The 21,613-nt window shown below is 41.5% G+C and overlaps 1 long non-coding RNA gene across 4 annotated transcripts in view; it reads left to right on the forward strand.

The window, feature by feature from the left end:
- The window catches only part of LOC148050098 (uncharacterized), a 209,978-nt gene that overhangs the window by 136,422 nt on the left and 51,943 nt on the right, over positions 1-21,613 (forward strand). For 3 of the 4 annotated variants that reach the window (XR_015701351.1, XR_015701348.1, XR_015701350.1), the window contains exon 1: positions 20,042-20,160. The exons of the other annotated variant lie outside the window; for it this stretch is intronic. This is a non-coding gene — a long non-coding RNA (uncharacterized LOC148050098). Of the gene's footprint in view, positions 1-20,041; positions 20,161-21,613 lie in introns of those variants that run through there. 4 annotated transcript variants of the gene reach the window in all.

A 21,613-nucleotide genomic window follows, 5' to 3' on the forward strand; every position in this document is an offset into this window, starting at 1 on the left:
TAATTTCAAAAACCTAGCGATGCTCTGAAATTTCAGCGGGCCGTATATCAACCCAATAACAATGGTGTGTTGTGGTTGCTAGAAAATGATTATGGACGAAGAAATGATATGCAGTAATGACTTCATAGAAGAAAAGGGCGCAGCAGAAAGCAGCAAAGCCTCTGGAGATCTTTAATACCTCTTGGCCTTCTTTAATGAAATCCAGTCATGTCAACAGCAGATAAATGCTCCGCATGGAGCAGGGGATAATGCTGAGGAGATGGGTCTTTAAACCCAGCACGACGCTGGAGACAGTTACTGGGCATTTGCGATATTATTGGTAAATATTTGAGGAAGTGTATAACGCACGTTAATGTTATTTCACTTTTCTTATATAATACTTTCTTATAAGAAAAGCAACGTTGCTGTCTTTCTGATCCCCATAGTGTCATGCAATGTAAAAGAAGATAGCTAGCTGTTCAACTAGAGGAAGGTTGCTGGCAGGGGTTTCGTCCATCCACCAGCACCAACTGAGACATATTAGGCGAAATAAATGTATGAACTATATATATGAATAATAATTAGCATGTCCTTACTTTGACTTGATGTAGGAATAAATGCCAAACTCAAGACTTTGTAGAAAGAACACTTTTTCCCAATAAATCAGGTGCTTTAGCTGAAGCATCTTAGTTGGTCACAACAGCTCTGCTAGTTCATGAGCAGACAAAAGCAAGAATGTAGCCGTCACTCCCACATATAAAAAGTACTTTGTAATGAAAATTGAGTTTATGCATAAGGCCTGCTGGAAGTTAGCAGCTACCTTTGTAACAGTTGCTTTGATTTAATTGTTAATCTTCTACCCACAGACAAAAAAGCCACTCTCCTCTTTCATTTGTGCCACGATCATATTCTCAAGCTGTTTCTCATTGTGTCTATTCACGACAGACTAGATTGTCCCTGGATTGAGTCTGCGGAAGCCACCTGCATTACAAAATGAATGAATTGAGCTCAAGCAGTCTAACCTTTCTAATAACTTTTCTGTATCAGGGACAGGAGAATCTGTAAAGATATCGATCCAGCAGAATGGTACATTATTAACTTGCAGTGATGGCCTTTGTGACTGACAACATACTTGTAATAAGCAAATACTTATCAGCGATCAGCAGGATGAGGGAAAGAGACATCAGGACCAACAACCATGCCCCAGCCAGGAAATGGGATTTCAGCCCCTGTTCCCGTAAGGTCCATTATGTGGATGTGTCACATATTATGACTGTGAACTCTCTAGCTTGAGCATAGATAGGTACTTTGTATTCTGGAATACCTCTGTACAGTGATAAATGTAGATGGATAGGACATTATTATCTACAACTGCTTTACCTTGGTAACCGCTCCTATGCTGCTTATAGGATCTCTTTTTCTAGCTGATGTGGCCTTTTCTAATTCCTAGCTCTGTTCCTTATTTATATCCTCTAATTTTTTTCTGAGAACACAAAAGAGTTGTTACCCCTTGAATCTGAGAAATGATTGCCTCCAGTTTCACGTTTCCTTAGGGTGTTCTGTACCTTTTATTCATTGCAAAACGAGGAAAGAAAACACAACAAAAATCTATTTGGAACAGCATAAGAAACATTGTCCACATGACCCCTGTAAAGATGGCAATGTTTCAATCTGAAATGTATTGCAGACTATAAAAATTATGAACAGGTGAACTACGCCTGTAGTACTGTCTGCCGCCTATGCATGCAGTAGTAAATGCTGACCTCCTTACTCTATAAAGATAAGAATTTCGGGTATATTCATGTACGGTGAGGAATGATGTGCTCATAACTGTATCCCTGTAATAGGGAGCACACAGTTCATATTGAGCCTACTGCAGCAGAGCCCTCTCCCTATCTTGGAGCTCTCAGATGCTATCGTAGCACAAGCCACCCTTTTACACGTATGAACTGAGCATAGGCTGCAGAAATGGAAGTCAGACTTTGTGGGAACTAGTAATAAAAGGGAAATAAACCCAAGATGGTAGTTAATCATCCATTTATTCAACTTGGATAATTCCAGTAGCTAAAGATGACATCTACAGCTGGTGTGAATTAAGAACCCCATTGTCTTTGGAGAGTGTTTACACTAACTGTGGAGCTAATCAAGGCGATTTAACTCTTACTGTAGCTAGCAACTGTAAATGAGGAGCCCGGTTCTGTTGCTGTCGTGTAGCCTCATCTTGAGAAAGAGTGTTTGCTTTGGTCTGAATGAAGGGAGCTTCTCTGGAGGGAAAGCTGGCTAAATGACAGTCAGGGTGTTCCACAAAGCCGCGAAGAGCTAAGCTGAGCGACCTCCTGGGAGAGCAAGTATGGAGCATGATGCTGTAGCCTTTCTGTTAGGAATTTATGGAGATGATGATGATTTTCATGGTATCAAAGTATACTGCTCACCAATAGTAAGGGTCTTGTAAAACGGGTTCTGGTAGTCAGAATATTTGGAGAAAATAAAGGTTTGGTGAGAGCTTGCTAAATTAACAAATATTTATAATTTATTTTCCCCACTGCCACTGATTTTCCTTTCCCTGGTTATAAATATGCAGGTAATAATAATTTTTGGTATCTGAGGATGGAATAATTAGTAGCCTGAAGGCAGCTTTCAGGGCTCAGAATAATGGGACCTGGGTCCCAGGTCAGAACAGCCAACCACCAGCGCGGCAGTGATTCGTTTCTGGAAAGCAAAGCTGTTCCCGCAGGCTTGCTGTGTTTGCAGGGAGAGGGATACACCGCCTGTACCCAGTCTCGCCCCATGTCCTGCACACATTACTGCCCTTTTCTCACGTGTCCCATGTCGTCAGTCTCCCAGACAGTTACGAGTTACGCTTAGAGGTGAGAATTACCCTGGTGTATGTGTTTAGCAATAAGATTAGATATATACTATTAATCTTGTTGTTTTGGTGTATTAATATACTGAGTAAGATAATCTCTCAAGCTAAGTGAAAAATACTGAGTAAATCCTAGGCAAGGAGCAAGTGTGGGAGTACCATAACTCTGACATTTTCTCCGGTCTCTGGCATTTTGTCCATTTCTATATATCATCACCATGACTACAGTGGTAATGTCTAAGAGAACTTCAATGTAAATCTGACAGCACCTCCTTAGCGGTACTTAAAATCATGTAATTAAGTAAGAAAAGGCTGCTGATTGAGGAGGTTAGAGCTGCCTTGCAGAAGATTACAGCACATTTCATGATTAACAATCAGAACATTCTTTTCCAAACCTCTACCTAATTTAGCGGAGTAAGGTTTCAACTGAGAATAAGACTCTGCTCTTAGTGCTGCGAAGAGGAGGGAGAACGGTAATTTCCCACCATTTTCACTGCTTTCCTGGTGTTTACTTCAGTGTCAGTCTTCATTCTAATTTTGCTCTCCCGGTTAACTGACTTAAACAGAAGTACCGAAAAGGCAAAAAGGTCAACGCTGTTGATCATAGCACTATAATTCACTTCAGTCTCTTGGCAGTTTATAATTAGGATGGAGAAATAGTATAGAAACAACTCATTTTAGTGACAAAAACTCTGCATCCATCAGTTACTGTGCCAAAATTAATCTTTTCTCTTTGTGTCCCTAAAATTATAGGTTGGTTTCAGAGATAAACATCTGTTTACTTACTGGCAAACGTATTTCTGTGAAACTATATAGTTAAACTGTTTGTGAGGAAGAAAAGGAATTAATATATAGCATATAGGGATATTATTTAGAGTTTTAAGTAGAACATGTTGTTATTGTATATGAAACATTTAAGGCAGGTCATAGCAATGAAAGGAGTCCTGACAGACAATTCCTGTGTTAAACTGTCCAGGGTGCAATGGAATTTTCTTGTGAAATCTGCTGGTTTTGAGACCACTCTCAGTGAGCACAATGACACTAGTAAAGCAATTCAGTTTCTCTTTCTCCTCCATACCTGCACAGACATTTACAGATGGGATCATCTAGGGAAATCCATAGTTTGTAGACAAAGTGAGGTCTTCTAGAGGAATCTTTACTGTGACGTTGTGGCAGGGTTAAGCGAGGTCTTTAACCATGACACAGTTTTGTGCCAGATACTTTTATCTTCCTTTCTCTCTCTGATATATTATTGTTCGTGTTGTTCTGCCTGTGTTCCCTAGGCTTTGTTATCTTCATATATATATATATATATATATATATATAAAAGAAAATAAATATATAAATTGCCTACCTATTTTCTTGGCAGCCTTCAAGAAAAACTTTGCTACTTCTTGACTCTTATTGCCTTTCATGTTAACTTGAGTCCGTATCAACCTTCAGATTTCTCTGGGGAGTACTTAGCTTTTTCTTCTATCCCTCGATAGAACGCCCATATGTCGTGAGTTACAGAAAGAGAGAATATTCCTGTTGTATAATTCCTTTCTATACATCCCAACTAAAAATGTTTTTTTGGCTCTATATGTTAAGTAGATGTATGCTAAGGACTGGAGAGAAGCTGGAAGTGTTGCATATAAGGTTTAAAAACAATGCTTTGTATTTTCTGAAAACAGTATTTCACAGAATAAATACCAACTGCATACAAGAGGAAAAGCCTTGAGAAAAAGGAGAGGCAACACATACAGCTGTGGAGTTGGGACTTCTTGCCCCTAGAACCCTTGAGGGAACAGGTTTTGTACACTGATGTCATCTTATGTTTGTAATGCATGCTTATTTCAATTGCTCCTCCTCTTGGCTCTATTTTGCATAGTTTTTGCAATATTTTAAGGATTTTTGCTTTCACATGGCAGTTAATAATTGTGAACAGTCTTGGAGAAAACCAGTGAGTTTTCCCCCCACAGGCTGTGCAGTACAGTACAGATTGACATTTCCAAGTCCTTTAAAGATGGGAAATGCACTGTGTTAACATCTTTCTTCTCCTATTGCAAAATTCAGCATACTTTGTGGAAAGAATTAAAATTAAAAAATACACTCCTGATCCTAGAGGCCTGGTTTGAGTGTAAATATTGTTGAAAAAGTCCTGTGTCTATGTTTGCATATCCCAGTTGTGGAAAATATGATGATGAATCTGACTTTTTCTTAAAAATTCTTGGGGAAGTGCTGGCATAAATATCATTATTAGCATATGTTAAAACAGAGCGAAAAATATTCTTTATATAAGCAGCTACTGCTGGAGTGATCAAATATCTCCTTTGCTGCAGGTCAGAATGTGCAAATTAACACGAATATTCAAGTATTAAATCACTCCCAGTGAAAGGCAAAAGGTTTACAGAAAACGCAGGCTCTGTCATGCATCTATCCACTAGCCTAGCTAAATGACAAGATGATATGCAGTCCGAAGGAATTATTGACTCAAAAGATAAGAACATGAAGTAGGCATTTGAAATTCAAGTCTGCAATTAACTTACCTCAAAATGATGTTATGGGATTTGTATTACCCAGAGGGTTATTGGGATGAAAACTGAAATTTTACTACTGAGCAGGCATCATTCAGATACATAGTTAATGTGAACAGCAAAACACTTCAGTGTTTGGAATTCAGGTGCTTGTAATAAAATAAAGGAAAAGAAGCTGCAAAACAGGGTACGTAATAAGCGTCATCTAACTCTATGTGCGTTGAGAAGGCGAGAGGAACCGTTGTGTATCGTCAAGTTAAAGCAAAAAAATGAAAATTTTGCAGAAAGTTTCTTACTGTGAACAAGCCCATACTTCTAAGATAAAAATAGATAGATATAGATGTGGATGTAACTCCGAATTATGCAAGTTCCTTTAGTGCAAGGATTTCAGTCCTTTTTGGAGCAGAAAAACTTGATGCTTATATCTGCTATTTGGGTTACTCTCTGCAACCATAACTCTCTGTGTTCCCGTGTATGATACAGTCTTTAACTTCAGCGTATACTGTTTCATCCTCTTTCATTTGGTGCGTTGCGTTTATTGTCACCATTTGGTACTCATCATTTATCTTCCTTGTTCAGAGAGCTAAGTGTCAGGGAGTCTGAAAATACTCCACCTGTCCTACAAGGTGGAGTTGAATCCTTGTGCCTCCGCTGCTTCAGTCTCTCTGTAGGAGGACGAAGGGCAGCAGATTAGAGCCGCGTTGCATACAAAGGAGAAGCAAATGAAATGGGAGTTTCAGGGTTAAGGAGCTGGTGTTGAGTTCCCATTGCTTAACAACCCAAATGGGGTGTGCAAGGCGTTAAATGAACTCTACTGTTGAGCGCACCTGTCTCAGTAGCATACCCATGTATGTAGTTCAAGGAACTACGTGAGGCTGAGAGGTCCTACCAACACCTTACCTACCCAGCTGGGCCGTACGTGGCTGTTAAGACGCATGCTCCTGCGGTCAGACCTTTTAGCAGAGTTCTCGGCAGTCTGTCCAGGCAATACCGTCTGGGCTGCCTGTGATTTGATTGCTACATTTCCAGCAGGGTTTCTTTCAAAGTGGTATTTGTAGCTGTAATGAAGACTATATTGGAATGGCTACAGTTGGTTGTGTAAAGCAAACTGAATTTAGCTTCCAACCAGGAAATCATTTGAAGGCATGCAAATGGTTTAGTAGCGCACAATGATTTTGTGTGTTAGTTACACGCACGTAAAAAACGCTTTGCTTACTTAAGGCTTTAATGTAAGTCAGGTCAGAAAAAGCAATTGTAGCAACTTATTGTATTCTTGCTCATGGCATCTACTTCCTATGTTGGTTTACGTTCCCACCTGTACCTGAGAAGTGCTGGATGGAAATTGGAATTCCCAGAATATGGGAAAAGCTATAATGCTGCATGATTTTCCCATACAATGACCCAATGCCTTCTGAAAAACAAATTATCTTCAAACTCTAGCTCTGTTTCAGGCCACTGAAGATGCATGAGCCTGTAATGTTTTTCCCATTGTTGCTTTTTTAGTTGATATTACCCCAGAGTTTAAAAATCTTGGTAATACATTTTCAGATTTGAAAATTGCAGCATTCTGTTTCAGATGTGTTGAAATGTTGCATTATGATACTAGTAAATAGCTCCTTGCAGTTGTTAAACAAGATGTGAATTCTGACATGTTTCTATGGTGCTTCTGTTTTGATTAGTCAGAATTATCCAATACAAAAAATATTCTGCCAGGAAGTTTTTGATCGCCCTGTTCTACAGTTCTTTAAGTATAATTTTTCATTCATCTGATTCCTGCTAGCCCTGCAGCCTAATCCTCAGATTTGTGCATCTCACGCAAGAGTAGCTGACTTTGAAGTATTTTTATTTTCAGATGGGATGTCAGCCCGGCTGTCCTGCAGTTCCTAGGTCAATTGGTGAGAAATGCGATTTCTGACCTGTAGGTGTGTCTCAGAAGAATAGCCCAGGGACTGGGGAGGCAGGGAGCATGATTTTAAGCTATTTATAGGCTTCCAGAACTACTTTCTCGAGTGGAAGTTAGAATAACCCTGAATACGATGGCTCCAGTCCCCAGCGTGCTTCATCCTTCCTCTGTTTCTTTCAAAACGCTCATGAGGGGATGGTCACGGTCGTTTCACTGGCTCTGTCCCACTGTGGGATATCCTTTATGGCTAAATGAATCCTGAGAACAAATCAAGCCCTCGTTATAGCCAGTGTATTGAATTTTGCTAGAAACCTGATCCCCAAATTGTCTTCCTCATTCAACCACGCCTAATCTGAGATGATATTTTCAAGGTTCGTATCTTAGTTATATTCTGAATTGTTTCTTTAGGTACTTTCTTACTCAGTATTGCTACAGATAGTTAGGTCTGAAATGTGGATGAAATAACTCTTCTGGAATAGATGTGTAACTTTAAATATGATAAGCCCGTTTGACTCGCATTTTTATGTAGAACAGCTCACAGAGTATTCTTTTGTTTTTTTAATTATTTCCAGCCAGTTTCCAGTGTGCTCAGTGTGCTTTAAAAGGCGTACTTGTGTAAGGAGTATGGGGAATAGCATGTTCCAGAAGGAGCGGTTGGACTTGGACACTTGCGTGAACAAAACAAAAGCTTCTGAAAATGCACAAAAATCAAGATATGTTGAAAGTCAGAGTCAGACCTGAGAACCAAGCAACAGACACTGTTAGGGGATCCTCAGACACTGTAAGGGATACTTAGTTTTTGTTTTTTGTTTTTGTTTTTTTTTTTAATGGCTGTGAATTTCTGAAATTTATTTAAGTTGATATGAAATACATAGCATTTACAGTTAGAAGCTTTGTTGATCCTTGAAATAGTGATGTTCTGTCGCTTGTTACTCATCCAGAAATTGCTAAAGTGGCTTTCTGGGTACAAGTATTGGTCATCTGTATGCTTATGGACAGTCTTTCCTGCTTTGATGAAAGTTTATGACTGCTGACCCAATTGTACAGCTTCCAAGTAAACATGATATACATTTTTTTTCTTTTCCTAGTATAGGAAGTCTCCTTTACATATGCTTGCTAAAGAGAAAAAGAAAAATGTCTTTTAGTCTGTGGCTGCGGAGAATGGAGCCATGACCAGACTAAGAAGTTCTTGCCCCTTGGCTGAGTCGCTGTAACTCTGTGAGCACAAGCTCTGCGCCGCCTCGGTTATGAAGTAAAATGTGTTAATCTGATACTTGTTCAATTGCGTGACTATATGCTGACAAGGGAAACACAACAGTTGTATTTCTTTAGGAATTTCCCCTCAAGTGTTCACCAGTTAGTGTTTTAAATCAACAGTTTCCCTGACTTTGCTGTGATCCCAATGTTATTAATAGTATCGTCTTCACCTCCCCCCATCATAGACCAGATTTAGGTTATAACTCTGATACTTAAAGGATTTTATGTTGCTATTCAGTAGTGCAAGCAAAATGCCATAGCATCTCCTCTTTCTTGTGGATCCCTTGTGGAGCTGAATTGATCATGCTTTATGTTAGCACGCTATTTGCTTCTGCAGCTAACTGGGAGCGGCACGTTCTGTGTCCAGTTCTGCCTGGGAAAATCTAACACTGCAATTCCAGAAATCAGGCAATGCTCTTCCAGCCATTCATATTTCTGCTCCCTCCTTCCTCATAAGTTAGAGACTAAATAACGTTTCCTTTCTTTATTTTTTTACCCACAGAAGTAGGTCTTGTCCAAAATCTCATTAGGTGTTGCATCTGCCCTGTCTCTAGGAAGTACTTAACCGGGCTCTGGAGACTCATCTCCAGTAGTCCTGTTTTTGCTGAGAAGGGATTACTAGGTAGGACTGTGGAGTGGAAGCAGTTTGCCAACTGCTTTGGACTCGCAAAGCTGTGGGTAGTCAGTGATTCCCACCGAGAAAGCAGGACAAGCTGCTGCTGCGGCTTCTGCCAGCCCCGCCTGCCCTTGCAGCCAGCACAGAGACACTTTGCCTCGTTTAATTGATTTTGTAGCTTCCTGTTTCAGCCGATGTCCTCGTCATCTCGGTAAGGGCTCTCCAGACTTACATTAAAAACATGTATATGAATTGTTAGTGTATTAAAATTGCACTGAAAGGGGAATGAATTAACTCCATAAAGACATTTTTCATCCCTTCACCTGGCTCCTACTTAAGGGCAAACTGCTGCAGATGTTTTTGAGGATCAAGTACATGCAGAAACTTGAAAGACCTTGGCAACAGCAAACTAGGAAACCACAGTTTCCTTAAGAATGACCTTTCATTACACTCCTCGTGTAGCCTCAGCCTGGCCCTCTCCGTACTGCTATTTTAGCCAGATTTTACGAAGAGAAGCCCTTGCTTATTGCTAAGTGGCTATTTCCAACCACCACCATGAAGTCAAGAAGGTGGATGGTTTTCTTCGTGAGTTTTGTGAGGGTTATAGTTAGTGAAGTTGTTCAGGAAGAAAAAGACCCAGCAGCCACCTGGGTATCTTTTTATCAGCTCTTTGTGCTATCTTTTTAGTAATAGTCTGAAGGAAAACTTGTTGAAGGGTCAGAAATATTGAATTAAAGAGATAATCCTATAGTAGGTTGTAGATTGCAATCTAGCATAGAAGTGAAAGGAGCATTGTATTAAATTATTGTCATAGTTTCAATTCTCTTTCCCTAAAATTTCTCATTAAAGGCAGGCAGATTTTTTCAGTTAACATGCAGTCTTTTCGCGTGAGAGTCCCAGCCTCCTGTGAATGTGCCTGCAGGGATGTGATCGCAGAGCCGTGGCCTGGGTTTGCATCTCGTGGAGGCAGAACTTGGTGCTGCTGTGGGAGGATTAGATGGTGAAGCCCAATCATCTGCCTGTGTGGAGGATGCTCTCCTACAACTTTTGTACATGAACTGTTTGGACTATTGGAACAAGATAAAGATTTAATATTCTTTCAGAGACAGCTGTTTAGAGGGTGGGTAATAATACTGATAAGTTTGTGAAGTAAATGACTTTTAACAAGATGGAGTTTCAAAACTTTTTTTAAGCGTTATGTTTTTGTCCTGTGTCTCTGTATGCTCACATGGCAGGGTGCCCGTGGGGTGAGAAGTCGCCGGGTGCCCCATGTCAGGGTATGGTCCAGAACTAGCTGGAATGATGCTTACAAGGGAGTGGAGAGCAGGTGTATTGTGCATGCTGAAAAGGTTGAGAGAAGCATCAAAACTGTAGGGATTGCTGAGCAAACAAACTCCAGTGCTGTAATACTCACTTGTCACTAGAAAAGCAGTTTCTGTTCATACAGAGTGATTTTTCATACTGGCTTGATAAAATATGTTTCCTCAAAAGTGTTGCCCATGAAAAAAAGTACAACAGCAAATCTTACACAATACAAATGCTATTCCCCTAAGTGCCTTGTATCTGTTTCTCCAAGAGAGTACATCTAGTTGTCAGTTTGATACAACTTCATAGCAATATCTAAATTCCTAAATTGCTTAAATGGTCTTTGCTGTGATAGAAGTGTAAAAATGAGGGATGAGTTAATCAGTGAGTTGTTAATTTACGTTTAATCAATAACATCCTTAATAAGCACATGTTATAAAAGGAAAAAACATAAATTGCTGTGCTATACCCCATTACTATGTACAGCAATCAACATTCACACTGTTAATAAAATAGATTGAAATTTTATTATCATGTCTTGAAATAAGCTTGTATTCACCTCTGGCTTGAGTTATTTCTGTTGTCTTCAATTGATATGATAATGGAGACTCTTTTCAAGGCCTTTGCATCAGGCTTTTATTTCAGACTGGAAGGTGAATTTAATTGACACTTTCCTGATACTCAGACTTGCCTCATCCACGTGGCTTACACATGAATTTTCAATTCAATTTCAACCTCAAATGGGAACAGCCGCAAATCCAAATACCTTGCTGAAGCTGCACAAAATGAATTATGTGGATAACAATATTTCATCAGGCTTGGAACTCAGCTGTGTTTTGTCCAAAGCAGTAAAGCTGTGTAAATGAATTGCTAAGTCAGTCTAATATTAATGACTTGTATCTTATCCTTTAAAAGCAGGATGACAAGGGGACAGAGAAGAGAATTGTCTCTCACCTTGGTGGAATTTTTCTTTTATTTAAGCTTACAAACAAATATTAAAAAAAAAAAATAAATCTATCCTTCATAAGATTAAGTAATTTCAAATATTTTCTGTCAAAGTTCTTTGTAAAACACAGGAGAGCAATAGGATTTGCGCCTTGGTATCTGTCTCCTTCCTTGTTTTAAGACACTTTTGGGTTGGGTTACCAATGGAGCTAGGTGAGGCTCAGCTGTGGCAGCAAATGAGACTCCTTGAGCTAAATTTGCTGCCGTTTGTCCATTAGACTAAAACCTGCCAAAAAACAAACTGGAGCAGCCAGGCTGTTCCCAACACAGGGGTAACCACGGCTGCTGGAGCGAGAAGATAACTCAAACTGGGGTAGCTGCTTCTTGAGCTCTTTTAAATGATTTTTGTTTGCTTGGGGTAGGGGCGTGTATGTCAAGAACTGGAATTGTGGAGTGCAGCCTCAGCTGGGCTTCTGAAAAGCTTCTCTTTTGGCTCTACTGCCAGCACAGCAAGATATCTTTGGTTGTTCTGGAGCAAGGTCTGTCTCATGGTGAATATTTCTGAATTTCAGAGAAGAGGCAGGAAGGAAGAACTGCATGGGGAAAAAAACCAGGAGTCGAATAAAGCGCCCAGCCTTGCTCAGCACATGGGGCTCTGCGGGCACCCAGGTTTCGGGTGGAAAGCACCTCCTTCTCTGTGGCAATGGGAACAGTTCCTGTGGGCAAGGGGCAACAGGAGGCTGTGCCCTTCTTGCTCTATAAACTGCAGTGAGAAAAGCAAAGTAAGAGCCTGTCAGGGTTGAGTTCATGAGTGCTTTGGCAGAGGAGTCTCCCAAGTGACCTCGTGGTGAGAGCTAGTCCCCTCTGGCCTTCTGCTCCCCAGATTTGCTATTCTTTGTGGGCTTTATTCAAAACCTGTGATTACTCCTGGCTGCAGTGGGCTTTGGGTCAGTCTTGGGGGTCTCTCACAACCTTTGTGTTTAGCCAGCAGCTTTGGTCAGCTCTGCCACAATTGGCTGTCTTGGCTGTGACTGCCAACCCTCTTTTTCTGTGTTTATTGTCCTTTAATTTCTCCTGCTCCATCTAGCTGGCCCCATTCACTCCCACTAGCGCTACAATTCCTCCTTACTTCAAGCAGCTTTGAAGGATAAGCTTCAGAAAGAAGCTAACTACAAAAGTAAAAAGGGGGGGGAGGGGAAACAGCATTTTGGTCTTGTTTTTCTTTAACTGCAGTTACAGGTTATTGTAACGAACTATCTGGAATTACCCACATGTAGGCTGGAATAGTCAGAAACTCTCTGCATTAGCTTTTATTTGCTTCTTCCTATGCTAACACCAGAGGAATTGTTAGCATTGGTTTCTGGGGAAGCAGAGCTGAGTCTGGACTCTGAGCTTTTGAAATTTGAAATTAAAACCCTCCTTGGGGCATACATCTTAGCAGACTGCCTTATTGTAGTCAGCTCCCTCAGTTAGCAGCTTGATGTCTGTCTTGTGCAGCGAGAAATATATTTATTATACCATGCTATAATAAATAAGAATACTGTTGCAAATACAGTTTCCTTTAGCTACATGTTTCAAAACCTTGTATCATCAGTAATAATTTTTTCCTGCTTTTTCTGATCAGTCGTAAATTCAATAAGGCTTCTATGGGAGCCAGTCTGACCAGCATGTGATTCTGTATCAGACAAATTTCAGTTGTTGTCTGTGCATCCCTTTTCCAGACAATTCCCCGGATGAACTGAAATTGTTTGGGGAGGTTACAGAACGCAGCTTCATATATTTGCTAGAAATTCTTATCAATGTTTTCTTGATACTTAATGAAAATATTTCATTACTAGATTCCCAGCCTGTGTTTCTAAGGACCAGGTAGAACGAGGGCTGTGATGTAACAGCAATATACAGTTTTAAATGTTTGGTGCAAACTCTGGGCTTATAGTGGAAAAAAGTAATGTTACTCATAAATGTTAAACATCAAATATTTTCAGCTCTCATGTTATAAACTTACAATGGCAGCTAAGTGGATTGCCGTTGTATAAATGAAGATGTATTCAACCCAGTTTTGTTTCTGTCAGCCCACTTATCACACAACCTTAGGGCATAGATGAGAGTATTCAAATATGATGTAGGGGATGTCATTCTAAATCTGGATTTTGCGGTGGGAATCCTGCTGCCACCTGCTGTCAGCTGAGAAATCAGTTGTTTTTCTTCGTGGCATAAGCAAAATTGTGATTCTGACCTATTTTTAAAAAGTTAAAACTTTTAATTTCCAAATTTTTGTTTATGCTAACCATCAAATTTCAAACTCTTTGCATTTTCTCCCTTAAAAAGACATTAGTTTCATAACTTCTATTTCTAATTTGTTTTCTTATCATAACAGATCTGTTGAACATCTGTTTGGCATTTCATTTTTAACATTTCCGTAAAATGCAAGTGTGGGTAAATTGCAGGGTGTTATGTTGATGGCTTGCATTTATTGTAGGCGGGATTTGGGGAAGTGGAAGGCTCATCAGCAAGTGAATTTGAGTATATGATTTTGTATCCCAAAGCATTTAAACATGGACTTTAAAACAGACAGATGTTGATATAGATGGAGCACTTCAAACATGACTCAGAAATGTTTCCGTCTGCAGTTATGTTCTGGGCTGGAGAATCAGCAGAGCGAGCGTGGGAGCCTCTGGGGTAGAAGAATGAGCTGTTGTTGCAATGAGCGGCGTGTAGTGTCAAGTTGTCAGAAGCACGTAGTTGATATAGCATCATATATGAGTTGATATAGAATCATATATGAGCCAAAGGGTAACTCTGGTACCTTTTATTTCAGGCATCAAGTTAAAGCGTGAACAGGAATCTGTGTATGCAGCTGAGAGCACTTGAGTTGCCCAGCTACAGAAGGTGCTAATATAACTTTTAAGTTCCACTTTCAAACATTATCCTGACTGGGCCACAAAAATGATCAGAGGGAGGGAACACCTCTGCTATTAGGAAAGGCTGAAAGAGCTGGGGTTGTTCAGCCTGGAGAAGAGAAGGCTGCAGGGAGACCTTATTGCAGCCTTTCAGTATTTAAAGGGGGCTTATAAGAAAGATGGCGACAGACATTTTAGCAGGGCCAGTAACGATAGGACAAGGGGTAACGGTTTTAAACTAGATATAAGGAAGATATTTTTTACAGTGAGGGTAGTGAAACACTGGACCGGCTTGCCCAGAGAGGTGGTAGGTGCCTCATCCTTGGAAACATTCAAGGCCAGGCTGGATGGGGCTCTGAGCAACCTGACCTGGTTGAAGATGTCCCTGCCAATTGCAGGGGGGTTGGAGCAGATGACCTTTAAAGGTCCCTTCCATCCCAAAGCATTCTATGATTCTATGACTTTGCCTGTATAAAGGTCTTGCTGAGTGAATTATATCCATATAGATACACTTTCAAAACTCTCCTACTCTTGGACCAGTTACACTGCTATAAAAGCTTGTCCAGGAGGCGCAGGTTTCCTGAACAGGTATAAGCCATAACAGGGAGAGCGCTCTTATGTTGCAAGAAGCTCATGCTGGAGCTCTGCTATAGCTTCACTTTTATGTGGTTACAAACCACATCTTTCTAATCAAAACTGATAGACAGTAGTGGTTTTAAACCCAGTCCAAGTCTAGCTGTATCAAAATTAAGACTCCTGGATCCTGCTTCACTTATTTTTGAAAATAGAAGTTATGTTCCTCAGGCACGTAAGTTATTCTGAAATCGTCACCTGAGGCCAGTAGACCTGCAGAAAAACATAGCCCCGGGTTTCCTTACAGTCCAGCACTAGTGGGACACAAAGTCAGTTGGAGCTGGTCAGAATTTCTTTCTCTGCCTGCCCTTCCAATGGAAAGGTAATGCTGCCCAAATCTCACTTTCCTGACAAACCAATGGTAAATAGCACAAGAAGGCTCTGCAGCCTCTTAGGAGGGGGAAATAAGATAAGCTTCAGGTAATTTTCGGCAGCAGTCCAAAACTCAGTGGGCTAAACACTGTGAAAAGCTCCTCAGCATCCCTGATGAAACCCATGTTCAGTTATCCAGCAGAAGAGGGGTGCTCAAAGCTTGATGGCTCTAGAGCATTCTTAGAGAGACGCCAGAACGGGTGGAAGTCTGACAGACTCGAGTCACATTTGGTCCACTGAGTTGTTGCCTTCTGTTTTGAAATATTTCCATGAGTCCTGTGAGGCCTCTTGTTAGAGTTGAGGGATGTTCTGTCCCTCAGGCTGCAGGGTTTCCATCCCTGGCCGGGGCTGACACTCCTGGCTAGCACTGCCTGCTGCCCAGCAGAGCTGCGCTGGTGGGTCATCGTCCATCAGCAATGCCCACGAGACAGCTCATCTTGATGAGCTTCTCAGCAGCAGCCAGCAGCTGTCTGCTGGGTGGGGATTTGTTTGTTTGTTTGTTTTGTTATGGTGCATGAGCAGCATTTGGTCAAATTTCTTCTGTCTAACGTTGTTGTGCATCACTGTTTCCAGAACGACATTGCAGATGTCCTGCCATGCTGTTGTGGGTGCTGTGCTCCGGCTAATGGCACTGATAGCACTGCTGCCAGCACCGTGTTTGCTAAGTAATGACACCAAGGGGCTTTTTCTTACTTATAGGAAAGTGGGTCTTTATGGAGAGAGACAAAAGTAGCTGCGATTGTGTGCAAATTGCGTCCTTGGAACGCCTCTCTTCAGTGTTTAGTCTCTGAAAAGTCTCAACCTGCCCGTAGGACTGACTCTAGTACTTATGCACAGGAGCAAAACTGCAGTACCAGTGATCCAAGGAGTAGCAGGATTCAAAGCTATTAATTTCACACGTGCAATGGTTACCTGTTATTCAACACAGAAGTCTCTTGCCACAGCCCTCATTGCCTTCAGATTTAGGCTTTCCTGCCCTTTGCCGTGGTACCACCTGGAGTGGCTGCGGGAGTGCAGCTTCTCTACCAGCTCGTGTGCGGGAGTAGCCTGTCTTCATGTACTGCTTAAAAATAACTCATTTACCATAGATGATACATGCTGCTGTTTGGGTACCACTGCTCTAGAAGATGGTACTAATTACAATTCATCAACATATTTAGCCATATGTTTTCATGTGACAAGATATCTAAAGGTAGAAATGGCATATCTAAAATAAACTAAGGCTTAGCTGAGCATGCTGGCTTGCAGTGGGTTTGTAATCTGTGCAGATCCCCACTGGGTAGACAGGACAAGTCTGAGTACAGGCAGTATTTAAGTTGAATACAGCATTACTGCTAATGAGCAGTTATCACCGTTAAATGGTCACCTGCTCCTGTTCAGGGATTGCACACTTGTAGCGAACTGGCACACTGAGTTTGCTTAAGCTGCTTCAGGTTTACATCTCGGTGAAAGCAGTATATGGTTCCTAGTGCCTTCCTCATTTTCAGTGGTAACAGCACATACCTGCACCAAACATCTAGCCTTACACTTCTGGTGCTAAATAGGTTGAGTTCATCAGTCCTGTGTTGCAGCTGTAATGTACGTTTTAGTATTCACGTGTCTCTGGTCAGACAGTGCCTAAGGCCTGTCATTTAAAGCTTGGCTTACTTTTATCTTTTAACGCTAACACCCAATATCAAGGAGCGCTTATTCTATCTTTTAAACAAAGAAGAGGTACATAAATCCAGGAGATGAAAAGGGCGTATGATAACAAGGGAGATTCAGCATTGGCTTTATCCATGACGCTGATGTGTGTATGTACGTATGTCCCGTTCTGCTCATAGCGTCAGTCACTGTCCTAAGCAGGACATCAGCATATACCTATCCTGGGGATTTTAAGCTAACATGAACTGAAAAGTGCTGCAAATCTGTATTGAATTAATCTTTTAGGCAGTATAGGCTGGATCTAGAGCTCCTTGAAGCCATTGAAAAGACTGCCTTTGACTTGAGCAGATTTGGATGAGACCCTGAAATCTGGAAGAGCTAAGTTGTTTTGTATAGTTATCCTAACAAGTAAAGCTGAAATGAAAGAATACTGCCAGTGTTATAGATGGAAGGTACTATTTAAACAGAAAAAGGAACTGTTTTCTCTTTGCCTTTTTTGCTCCGATTTCTGATGGTCACTATAGCAACAGGAACCACAGAGATGAAGAACTGGAAAACATGCACTTCACTATGACAAGTTCAATTTACAGCCAGCTCAGCAATGTAACAAATCTATGTCATACTTAATGAGAATCTATGCAGCAGGTAACGGATCAGTGTAAAATTGCGATGTGCTACGAGGTAGGGAAACCTGAGTTTGACTGTATGTATTAATGAGTCTTCCTCATTAAAGAGACCAGGATGAATTGAAACATTATAATTAAGCCTGGACTTATGTCAAAGTGGCCCCAGTCTGTCGTGGATAACATGAATTTTACATTTCATTTTTTTTAAGTCACCTGGTTGTGACACATTAGAGGTCTCTAGGTATGACAGCAACGGGAATGCGGGGCACTGGGCTGCAGCAGGACTGCAGTGCAGCCTTGGCATGAACCTGAACTCCCACTCAGACAAGGATCCGTGCGAGTGGATCAGCAGCCTGGATCCCAGAGGGATCATGGGCATTTCAAAAAGCAATTCATTTGTACAAACAACTAAACTGTAAAAATGTAGCTCAAAGGCATCACTTGCTTTGAAGACGAAGGCAGTTACAACGGGCACCCCTGAGTGCTGGGGCAGCTGCAAACTTCCAGTGCTGGGAACATGGCAGGAATGTCTGAACAGCAGGATTAAGAGCTTGATTACACTTGAAAAATCTGGCTTAAGGTTGTTTTTTTTTTTTTTTTTTTGCATTTGTCACACTTTGATTTATCTTGCAAATTTAAATGGCAAGCTCTTTAGTGTAGGAGCTGTGTCTCACTTCAGTAGATAAGCTCTCATTTTGGTACTTGGCCATAGGTAACCGTTGGCCCTTGGTTCGCAAGTAGTTCATGAGTATCTAGGAGCTTTCCCACGTTGGGACTATATCGTGTGACTGGCAGAAGAGCTGTCATGGTATTAGGGCTACTGATGTACAGCAGCTATGGGAAGATGTAAATGGGCATCAGAGAGTAGCTCTAAGAACATGTTGCACCCTCGTCCCTTCACGTCCTGCAGTGACAGCGATAGGATGCACAGGGAGTCCTAAGCATCTTCCGCTCTGAGCCAAGCCTGGAGCTCTCCTTCCATAGGGCCTGCATGGACGTGTCTTTCAGCTGACAGTTGTATGAATATTTCTGTATGCAGGTAATAGGAAGGTTGGCCTGAGCAAATCTATAAAAATACTGAAGGGGGGGAGCGGCAGGAAAGTGCTCATTTTGAGTGAGAACTGCTTGGATTTAAGCTTTCTGTGTAGTCACAGTCTGATTCCATGTAATTTTTGTTTAATGCTTTGTTTCAGATGGTGTCTGTAAACTGTATATTCTGTCTTGGCATCCAGAATAGATAGCAGCAAAGTAATTTGGGTTCTACAGGAAGAGACTGCAGGCCAGTGAAAGGAAAACTAGCTCTTGCAGGGTACCTACTAAAGAATCCCAGCTCATGAGCTTTTAAAAATGATGTGAAATAATATGCTTGCCTGGTTACTAAAGCTATTTGTGTTGGAAGTCCTATTAAAATATTGAGTTAAAATGTACATAAGCCTTTTTTTTTTTAATACTAAGCAAGTTGAAGTGATACAATTGGAATGATTTTTGTTTCCATTTTGCTAACTGCTGAGGATATGGTGTTTGCAATGACAGGATATTTATTATTGTATTATTATGCACAGGGGAAAAATGCATTGGGAAGACATTGCCTCATGCTGTGCTGGGGGACAGGCTGAAGCAGTAGATTGCATGCGATTTCTTGGGCTATCCATCTGACACTGTAGAGCTATCATGGATAGCTCTAGTTTGGTAGAACTTTCTGTTCAAAGAAAATCAGGTGTATGGGTTGTAGGGGGGACGCAACCCTAGCCTGAGCCCCAGCTGCACACAGGTACCTGTGCTGCATCCTTAAGCGTGGGACTCCCCAGCTGTGCCAAGACCGCTCACCCTGGAGGCTGTTGTTATTACAGGAGGAGACTAGTCCATTAATTATTTGTGTTTTCTGCACCTGGCCTCACTGTCAAGTGCAATGTTTAGCTGTTTCAGCCAATCACTGTGTGCATGAGAATACATTTTCCTATGGCTTTGCGTGAGAGCTGGGGGGTGAGATTATGCCCGTTGCACATGGCCACCCAGGATCAGTCTTCACTGACAGTTGGTACCTGGAAAAAGTGCTGCAGACGTTCCCGTTCACATGATGTCCCTTCCTTTTGCAGATAGATGCGTGGCTGCAGGTACCGAGCAGATTATCCATCCGTTGGTCTCGTAGTCGTGGGCACGGGGCTGTGGGAGGGTGTCCATGTGTGCTCGTCTTTGCAGAGTGACTCAGAAGCACTACAAAAGGCGGACTTCAGCATGAAAAAGTCAACAGAGTTGATAACTGTGGAAGGAAAAAGCACCCTCAGATAGCCAGATTGTCAGAGCTGTTTGTGTGATATGTAAAGCTTAATTTCATACTGGTTATTGTATAAAAAAGGTCTCGCCCAATAACATTATCTTCTTTCTTTTTTTTTTTTTTTTTTCTTCCCCCTCCTCCTGCAAACACCCTGATTTTTCACTTTGCTGATTGGGCCATTTTGCGCGTTTTTGACTATTCTCTCCAGCACATCTCTCCTGTCTGTCCAACCCCCTTTTCCTCTCTCTGTCTCCATGTACTCCCCGTTGCGAATGCGAGCACTACAGATCAAGAGGACAATCAGCTGGAGAACAATATGACAGCAGGTGGGTATTATTCTCTCCCCTCAGCTGTGACTCAAATATGTGTCAGTCGCCAAACAAAAACCTGTTTCAGCTTAGAGGCAAAAATAGACTGGTACATGGGTAAATCTGCAACAATAGATTTCCCCCCCCCACCTCCACAAATCTGCATTTTTTTCTAACACTGCTTTTATGTATTTGACTTCTAGCAGCTCTAACTTCTGTTCCTGGTGAATGTACATAGATTTTGTTCAACTAGATCAAGCATTATTGTTGCAGTAATTACTGTGATGGAGCAGTTCAATACTGTACTGGGTTAGGCATGCTGTTAATATTATGCCTTACTAGTAGGACTCTACTTGTGCAGAGTCTTTATGGGGTAAGGAGTATAATCGGAAGATAGGAGGAGGGGATTCTGTCAGAACAGGATTAGATCAAAAAAGGTTTAAAAGGTTTGCCAGTAAAGCGAGCTTGCCTTCAAACCATCAGTCTATCAGATGTGAGGACCTGGGTAAACTGGATCAACCTAATCCCATGTATAGCCTCTCTCTTGCTGTCTTAACACTGTCGTAAACCTAACGTAACAAACACTAAACTCTCTCCCCTGGAGCTGTTGCTGGTCAGAAGATGGACACTGGTGTCACTGTGCCATTTGGGTTTGATGTTGGATGAGGGAGGAGGCAGTAGCATCCCACCACCCCACTGCAGCCTCCGGCGCCGCTGTGTCCATGAACGTTGCTCTCTTTCTCCACCTGCGCTTTGTAACTTGGCTTCTTTACGTTTCTATGCCTTGTTTATTCATGCAAATTGTACTGTTTCTCTGAAATTCTGGTCTTTTCTTTCTACCCACGTCTGTGCAACCTGCTCTTCCCCTTATGTTTGGATGACAGTGACCCCTTCTCAGAAATACCCACTGTGTCAGCCTCCCTGTCCTGCTCAGTGGAGCTGCCAAGGTGCTTTTCACTCTGGCTGACCTTATCACCTCATCTCTACCTACTTGCATTTTCTACTCCCAACACACTCAGGCTCCTTATTCTCCCTTTCATTTCTCTTCAAAACTCTTTCCTATTTTAGTCATAGAATTTATCACATATCCTGCCTCTTCTTTCTTCCTCTTCATCAATGGTGCTGCTTTTCTCCCATAGAAGACTTTATACTTTGCTCGGAAAAGCTCCTCTTGCCCTTTGAATTAATAGTCTGATTTTCTTCCTCCTCTCTAGTCGATGCCCTGGTGAATATTTGTTGATTTTACCTTATCTAATGAGCGTTTGATGTACTTAAATAAGCACTGGAGTATGGATTGGGACCCTGTGCCTCCTCTTTCCTGTTTGAATGCTCTGAAGAGGGGCCAGACGATGATGATAGGGAAAAAAAAAACCAAAAATCACTCTGAATGGCATAACAAATCTTCAGTTATCCTGTACAAAGCGGAACAGCTTCAGCACAGCCTGCAGGCTGGCAGCTAGGGCTGTCTTTT

Source organism: Nipponia nippon, unplaced genomic scaffold (genome assembly GCF_047370975.1).
Source record: "Nipponia nippon isolate SJK-2023a ecotype South Korea unplaced genomic scaffold, ASM4737097v1 scaffold_9, whole genome shotgun sequence".
NCBI classification, from domain to species: Eukaryota; Metazoa; Chordata; class Aves; order Pelecaniformes; family Threskiornithidae; genus Nipponia; species Nipponia nippon.